The following is a 9563-nucleotide window of genomic DNA, read 5'->3' on the forward strand; positions in this document are numbered from 1 at the left end:
GCCAAGCCTGTCAGTCACAGCAATTTTACCTTTTAGTTAATCTTCAAAGAGTTAATTCTTCAAGTGAAATATTAAACAATATTTTTACTTACATTGATAAAATAAATTATCATAGGGCTATTTTATCCTTAAATATTGATTTTAAAAAGGGAATGCATGAGTTCCTTGATAAACAGACTAAAACATCAATCATGTAATTTACTCTGACATTGAATGAGATACAATGAAAAAATAGGCATTTCTGAAGGTGGTAACTTGTTGATTAAGGCCAACAATCCATCAGAGTACACACAAAGCATTGGACAACCTACCTCAAATCACTACTGGTTTTATTGTGAACCAAAAGTGATGGTCTGTTACAAAAGCAGTGTATGAGGTCATGAGCTGAATTACATTAGTGAACCAATGTTATTAATTAGTGTTAACAAAGTATAACAAAACACATTGTAACAAAAGCTATGATGGAAATTATAAACCATTGCTATGTTAAGTGGAAAAACACATATCATGGTAAAGCTAAAAATCAAATATTTCAAATGAGGTTTTAATAATGATTTTGAGCAAAAGTGAAGATCCAAACCAGAATGAACATAAGAGTTTCCAACAACCAATATTCTTTTGAAGTAACAGCGCATACTTCTCAGACTAGATCCTCTGTAACCTTGCCATAATTTCAGTTTTGTATGTTTTATTCATTTCAAGAGGCAGTATTAGCCCCATAATTATAGTTGCAATTCATTCCTTATGTTGCTATGGATTAAACAGTAACTTATCTGTAGTAATTATGCAATAGGCTGCAACTAACTGAAATATGAATACTGCCAGTTTGCCCCACTGTGTTTCAGTTCTGCTACATAATTGTTAATGTTCACAACAGTGCAGTAATTGAATTACAGAACATTAGCCACATGATTATTATGATCATAAACTTGTATCAAATGGAAGACTGTGAAATAAGATTCCAAACTCTGATGTTATAAAGTTCATACAGAACTATACCTATCCTGTGCTTTTGACAGTGATTAAATGAGTCAGTCTCAGTCCTAACTTCTTTCACCTGTAAAATTTCACCACAGCCAGCCAGTCTTATCTTCTAGCAGAATTGTTCCATAGTTCCAAGCTTTCAGTTTGATTTTGATGCAATGCACATAAATTCCTCAGGTTACTAAATTGGACAAGTTTCCAACCCTGCAAAATCTTGAAGTACTTATTTGAATGAGGCTACTGTCTCAAGAAACATTGAGCAAATGCCTACAGGGTTTTCAAACTAGACACCTCCTCATAAATCTAGAGGGGCTCATCTGATCTAATGTCAGCTGTTTGTAGGTTGGATGCCCAGTCTATGCCAGACATCCAGTCCCCATCAGAAAGAAGAAGAATCCATTATGAAGGTGTTTCAGATCCTGCACATGGATCCTCTTTGGAAATGTTTCTGTTGTGGAGCTTTGATTAAATTCTCATCTTTCTGACTACCTGGCATATGCAAAAGTCTCAGACAATATAATTTTTGTCCCATAGTATCAGTGAACAAGAGTAATTACTTTCTACAGTTTCTTACATTTGCTGCAATTCAAATACAAGGTCACCAAATGCAAAGAGACTGTCAGCCTTGACTCTGAGGGTATCATAGTTTCATCTCAAACACTCATTTTATGTCACTATTTTTGATTGGGAAGATTCTGTCTCACTAAGCTCTACATCTTAAATGTGATATTATTAGTCTTTTATTGCATGGTTTTGTTGGGTTTTTTTGGGGGAGGGAAAGATGGCCTAAATGCCATGCATCAGAAGAACATGAATGAGAACATAATTGAGATAATTAGCATCTAAAATATTTTACAGTGATTTATCCAGAACTTTTACACTATCAGGAAGAGATGAAATCCAGACCTGCACACGCAGAGGCCAAGGCGCATCAGCCTGGAAACAGCAAATGTGAACTCTTCCCTCAGTGGGACTTTCTACATCTGGCACCCCTGAATTGTTCTTCCATCACTACACAGCTTTCATGAGCTCTTTTAATGTGTGAAGCTGCAGATCATTTGTGGTGAATAAAACCCTAACGGATTACTCATTGTTAATTAAATAACCTGATTCTGTCCACTGAATCTAATGCATTAAAGTATTTAATGTTTGTTTGGTAAACTGCTTTGCTAAATGCTCCTTTGACTTTTATTGGTAATAAACATTAAGCATTTATGGCCTGTGAAAGCAGTTTCACATCTAGCTTATGCTGTTACTATTTACAGTTTGTTAATGAAATACCATTAACTTGCTCCAAACTGCAAGTTGTTTTTGTTCTACTCCTTAACTTTTATTATACAGAATATAGAATAAGTCAATGAAAATCACATGAGCTATAAGCAACAATGGTACTTGTTACAAAAAACAAGTAAAATAAAAACATGTTTTCAACTATGTAAAGCTCTGACTAGTATTTTTTTGTTTTATTCCTGCTTTTTCTGTGTGCACACATACATTCATTTGCACCTGCCCATTCCCAGTCTATGTTCCCTGTGAAGAAGGGGACACCACTTCCGTGAGATCCTGGGAAAGGGCATTTGAGACGTGTGGAAAGCCTGTCTCAGACCAAATTGAAACCTTTTCTACACATCATACTGGCTTCACACAACTACAGCTATCTGACATTAGCAGCTAAAATGTGCAATGCTTAACAATGAACCTTTTTTCTTTTTGCTTACAGAAAAATATGTATGTGCTCCTCTTTCTGTATATTAACACAACACAACTCTTGAGTGCTCTGAAGTTTAAGAACAATTGCCTGTGCATGCAAGTGACTTGTGTTGCTACACAGAACAAGCAATGCATTTTTTCTGCCAGGGGTATAAAATACAGGGTCCTGCCAATTTAGTAGTCTCCTGTCTGTCCTGTACAGTGGCAAACATTTTAAGTGAGCAAGACTACCTGTAAGGAGGTGGAATGCACTGCATTTAAGGGGGAAGATAAACATTATGCTTTTTGAGATACTTCCTTTGCTTTTGCATTTGTCTGCAAGCCATTTTCTTTTCATGTTTGACATGTATCAGAAACATACTTATTGAATATAATGCATAATTATCCCTTCTGTTTATCTGCTCGGCCAGTGTTCACAGGGAGGAACATACTGCTCGACACTTGTCTATTTGCTTTGCAATGCAGATAATTAAGAAACAAAAATTTCCTTCAGTAAATGAGATGGCAACAATTCCAGCTGTTGTATGCTTAAGAATGGCAACACCTCTATCAAGCAATGAATAATATACAGTTTTGGAAGAGGTGACATCCAAGACAGGCCCCAGTTACAGATTTAGCTATGGATAAGGGCAATACCTGGGAAATGAGGTACCTGTGGGGCGCCAGGCAGGGTTCAGGAGGATTTCAGTCTCAGACCAGCACTACTGCTGAAGCCAGGAGAGACACAGGTCACTGTTCAGCCAGGCCCACCACATTTACAAGAGAAACAGAAACCTGCCAATATTTGGTGTGTCTTTACTCCACACTCCTCTCCCATAGGGATAAAACAAGGCACTGCGGTGGAAAGCGGGAGTAAGGCAAGAGACGGGTAGAACCAGCTGATAATTGACAGAGCTACAGGGCCTGAGCTGTCAGCTACAGCTGACAGAGCTGAGCAGCTCCAGCGTTACACCCATGTCCACAACGTGCTGCAAAAGGCAGTGCTCATCCTGCTTGGGCCAGTTCTCAGGATTTTGGAAATGGGTTGGTGTAAATAAAAACTATGCCTTGAAGAGACAATGGTACAGAGCCACTGGGGAGGCACAGACCAGGATTTCAGAGGGAGAGACATCTCAGACTGCCTTTTGGGTGGCTTCACCAGCATTTTAAAGTCTCCACATTTGCATCTTTGCTGCTGGGTACTGCTCAAGGGTGAACGGTACAATCTTCCCCTTGGCTGATTTACTGAGCTGTGATTTTTTTTTTTTTTTGCTTGAAGTCCTTTTTATTTAATATTGATTATTGTAGAGTGCTGTAAGGTAACAGCATGAAAGTGTTATTAACTTACTGGTAGGGTACATTTTACCTTTAAAAAAATAATGTTTGAGTGTGAAGGTTTTAATCATCATCTATAGCTCCATGATGAATAAGTGTTAAGCGCAACACTGAGAAATTTTGATTTTTAGACTCAAGGCATACAATCATGGAGGAAAAAAAACCCACAACAATCCCACACTCTCCTATCCATCTACCTCCCCAAGATCCAGGCAGCAGTAAGCTAAGATGTGGCTAAAAGAAGCTAATCTATTCTTAACCTTGCTTCATAAATGACAGCAAAATTAAATGGAAGCAATCATGAATCATAGGAGGATCAGAGCTGGGTAACTAATTGGCCTATTTTCTGTACTGTCAGAATCCTCTCGGGCAATTTTCCTCAATTATAACTGCAAATCAGCATGTTATTTCCTCCTCACAAACTACCCATTGCTGAGGGACTAACTAGGTGTCCCAGGATACTTCCTGATCTATTGCTGGAGACTGACTCCCACTGTTAAATAATTACAGGAAATTCAGAGTCCCGCATTGAAGGGGGAAAAAAAATAATATATATTTTACCTATTAAGATAAGGAAAATTACAGAGAGTAAACCTTAATAGTAAGCTTTCCTAATAATTGGGGATCTTCTTTGATCAAAGCTAGGGACAGGCTTAACAGAATACACTCAGCACTTTCTCTTCAGATATTGATTACCCTTCAGTATGAAGGCTATAATACTAAAACTCTGTCAACTGTAGAGTCCATTGGAAAAGAGGACACCAGTTATTCACTACTATTGTTCAGAGGTATCAAAGATATGATTAAACTCGCATGCAATTGAAGCAATCAAGTAAAGCTGGTTGCTTCTCTGCTGCATGGTAATCACACACCATACATTTCACCTGTTACTCATATTCTTGGTGCATTATGATGTCTATTATTTAGTTAACCTCAAGTTTCCCTTCTAGTATCAAATATGTAATGAAAAGACAGAAACTCTTATTTTCTAAAGGATAAATAACACCTCAAAGAAATCCCTTTGGAAAAAGGAAGGTGACAGAACAATTGATGCTTCTAAACTATATTATCTAAGTTTCCTCATTTTGTGCAGGCTCTAAAAATATATAGACAAAGCTAACCCGAAAACAAAGCTAAGAAATCACTTTGTGTTTATTCATTTCAGGGCAGTGGTACTTCAGTGGATGACAAAGTGTTTGGGCTTCCCAGATGACAGGTATGGCAGACTCACCATGACCTGGCAGGACCGTGAGGAACACCTACGCACAACAGCCTCAGGGGGTTCTGTTTTTTTGCTTGGTTTTCAGTCTTTCCCACTGCTGGCAGCTTGCCTGCCCAGGGGCCAAGCTGGATTTGCTTTCAGAGCAATTTCTTCTAGCTCATTAGTAACGACAGGCTCATTTTCCCTGGTGATGCCTGTGCCTAGTGCTACATGGGTCCTTACCCATCTTTCACATATACTTGACATTAGAGAAGAATTATTATAGGTATTTCTTTGCTGCTTGAGCTGAGAAAAAGTTTGTGGATTCAGCATCAACAGTACAGGTTCAAAACTCATCCTGTATCACCGAAAAAAATAATGGCTTGATATTGGAAATATTTTCATCTCAGGTAGTAAAGAACTAAAAAACAAAACCCCAAAGCACAACCACAGAAAAGGGTTTGGGTTTTTTTTGTGAAACACCTTAATAATCTTTTCTACTTCATGAAGAATTTAACTTTTCCAAACACTACTCTCAGTGGTGGCATTTTTGGTTGGGATTTTTGTTGTTAGGCTGGGGCTTTGCATTGTGGTTTTTTGTTGTTGATGGGTGTTGGGTTTTTGTCCTTTTTTTTTTCCTTTTAAAGGTAGGCAGCTAGCTATAAACTAAAAGGAAATATATTTATTGAAACATCATAAAGAGATATGAGAGTATTTTTAAGGTTTCTTACTCTCAGTGACTCCTGTTGGTCTGTTCCACTTACAGCAACTAGGACAGTTGAGCCAATAAGCTCTGACACTGTTGTCTGGGAAGAGCTAGACAACCAGCAGCTTCTCCAAGAAGGTCTAATGAGCTTTACTGAAAAAGTGACACATTAGTACCTTTTTAAAGACTGGGCTGTTACCTGATCTCCTGTTTTAAATGCAGAACTTTGTCTAGTGAGATTTTGGGAGTTTCTGTAGTTGTAGATTAGTACTACAGTATACAGGTGTACAGTAGTAGGGAGATTCCCCTCTGCAGATCAGTTGGACTTGTGCCCCAACATTTTTTTCAGTAGTTTTCAAAAGTCATAGAAATACTGGCCAAGTTTCTGACTGCTGCGTTGCAGCTCTCTAATATGGTACCTACAGGGTCTGAAGGAGGGTAGTTATTAAAGGTGTTGGAATGGTCATGTTTTAATAACTTACTTTAGGTAGCCTCGATTCAGTAATTTCTTTAAAGTAAAAACTGTGATATGTTCCTAAGCTGTGTTCAAGATAAAGTAACACTTTTTACCCTATCCAGTTAAGAAATGGAAATACATTCACCTGAGGTCAAAAGGGAAAGCAATATGTGAAGAAAAAGGTGGAAATGATACGAGAGATACTTAAGTATTATCTGCATATTTTTTTTCTGTCCTTCAATTTTACTATGTCTTGGAGATAAGCCATTGCAGCTCCAAAGCAGCAGCTTTTATTCAGCTGTGAAACACAGGGCACAACATCTTCTCTTCCCTTTTGCCTGCAGGGAGTTCCAGATATGCATAAAAAAGAAAGCAAGCATAATGCTATTGACTTCAGCGATGTTTAGATGTTTCACTGGTAGAACAGAGCACCATTTGGCTTAAAGCAAGAGAATGTGAAATCTCTCAAGAGAACCCCAAGGAGAGCCCAGGATTTACAGCTCTCTAACAAAGACAAGCTGACAGAAGGTTAAATAATGTCATTTCTGAAGCACTAAAGCTCTTTCTGGTCAGGGGAGCTGCAGCACTGGAAAGGAGATGCCTTGAACCCATACTTTATAGATGTACAGAATGGTAGTAAGTCTGATAGGGATTTAAGACCCATAACTGTTCAAAATTGCTTCCAAAAAGGTAGATCAGGCAGGGAGCACCAGGACACCATCTCTAGACTTACGTACTTCACCAAGAACCAAGACTATTCAATGAACACTTCTTCCTTATAACCCCTATCAGAACCTACTGGGCTGGTTGATCTGTGTTTTGCCTACCTTCACACCAGGTTACTGGGAGAAGTTGGGAAACACCTACATAGGGGCCAATATTTAGGGAGGACATGATATTCACTCCATTCTTAGAAAAATTCATAGTATTTGCTTTAGGAGGCAGATACACACAAATTTGGTAATCCATAGTTGAAGATCATGCAAATCAGGACCTGTGTTCCTGGGATGTTGACCTGGACTGCAGATATCAGAGCTTGCTTTGAATGGTAGTGCTCTCAAACTGGGCTATTGTATCATATATATTCATTTATTTATCCTTTCATTTATTGAATATACTTATCAATCAACTGCCACAAGTATTTCCCATAAGCACTAGTACTGCAGTCCCACACACTAGCTCTTTGGTGCTAACCAAAGCAAAACTGATTCCAGCTCACTACGCCACAATGTGGATCAGGCGACGGTCCTCATAGTCCCTCTATTCCTGCCACACACACACAGCACAACAGGGAGCAGTGCACGAAGTAAGGCAATGATGGATCCCCAGCCCATGTTCTTCACAACATCCTCTGATGGCTGGTTCTAAACAGAGGCTCTGCCAATAATTTTTTCCTGGCACTTCACCATTTCAGGCTCTGGCTGAAAGTTGAAGCTTCCTGGTTTAATTCACACCCATGAAATAAGCTGTAGCATTTTAAACATTTTTCCCTGGCAATTGTTAAAGAACCTCTGGGGTAGAATTCACATGAGGCAACACATCTGGTAATTCTTCCTCCTCACCACAGTGTGTGATATAGTCTTATCTCCCACCAAAACAGCAGTGCTATGCTGAGCAAAGAAAATTAACACACTGCAGCTCAAGCCTTTTATACTGCAAACCACTGCAGTTGCATTATAACTCCATCACACCAGCAGTCATACTGAATTCATTAGAAATTGTCACTGCACCCGAGGTAAGAAAAGCATATGCATGGGCCACTTCCTCTGTTGATAAAAGCATCCTTCCCCACCAGAACATAAAACTCTTTATAAAGCTTTTTCTTAAAAGAAAACAAAAGCAGCTGCTTCCTTCCCTCCTGCCTTAGGCAAACAGTGCAAGTTCTAGCACCCAGCCACCGCCACACTGGAAGAAGAATATATTGTAGAGGAGCTCCCACATGGACATCAGTGGCTTTCCTCAAACTCGGAGATTAATGTGGGGCAACTGAGAAAGTTGAAAGGCAAAAGACATTTTTCCCTGTTTTCCAGCGCATAGCTACATGATTTTCTCATCTTAGTACTATCGTGATAATAACCTACCCTACTCTTATTTGTGTGATATGGTTCTCTTTGGTTTCCACCATGTTATATGCATGTGAATGCACTGACACACATGCACCATAAAATTCTGTTGAGACCACCACCAGCTAAAAAACACTACAGCCTTTCATGGCATATGTTAGCATAATGAAACCTCACAGTTCACTCTCTCGTTTTCTGGCATTAGTGACATCTACTGGATTTTACCTCAACTAGAATATTTACATTTTACCTCCATTAAAGGATAATATAATTGAAAAAGTGCTAGGGTGACCAACGATGACAACTCCTTGCATGCAGCTGCCAGCAGATTAAGCGTACAGAAAAAGCCAAAACACTTAACACACTTTTCTCAGAGGAGCTAGAACTTCTACTAATGCATTCAATAAACCTGAGAAATTCCTTAGTATTTTCCCTGCTTGAAACTAAGCTTCATGGCCCTGGGCATACCAGTAGTCCTTCACCATCTCGGGCAGCCTTACGTGAGGCCTCTATATCAGCTGTCACCCAAGCTGTGCAGTGTGCAGACCTCTGTCTCTACTCAGCTCTGTCCTCTGCTGCTCCTGACTTGTTGACTGGACTTACCAGACTGACCTTGGACCTGACTTGTCACTTCTCATTTCTCCAGTGATCACTGGCCCCAGCCCTGTTCTGCTGCCTGGCTTGGTGCAGTGGGACTGTGCCCTTGTCGGCAAGGTCACTGCCCCTACCTGTGCGTGGTCACCCTTGGCTCCTGGATTGCCTGACTTGGTGGAGCAGCCCAATTCTCACTGTTCTCTCTCAAAGGACTCCAAATATTCCTCCCTAAAAACGTTCTTTTATATATGGTGTCACATCAAGGATATATTACCCATGTGCATAATGACAGCTATATACAATAGTGATTCAATTAAAAAAAATATCTATAAATGGCATCACCTTGCATTAAACTTTCGACTTGAGGTGAACATGGAGTAGACTTGACATTCACATCTATTCAGGTCAGACACTTAACACTGCGTGGTCCAAGTCCATCTCTCCCCAAGGAAAGGCTGTTCTTTCTTAATGAATGCATACGTTCGCTTTACATTTTCCCAAAGCCAAAAGTGGTTCAGTTTGAGTTTGGCTAAT

Source organism: Calidris pugnax, unplaced genomic scaffold (assembly GCF_001431845.1).
Source record: "Calidris pugnax isolate Ruff unplaced genomic scaffold, ASM143184v1 scaffold38, whole genome shotgun sequence".
In the NCBI taxonomy this organism is placed as follows: domain Eukaryota; kingdom Metazoa; phylum Chordata; class Aves; order Charadriiformes; family Scolopacidae; genus Calidris; species Calidris pugnax.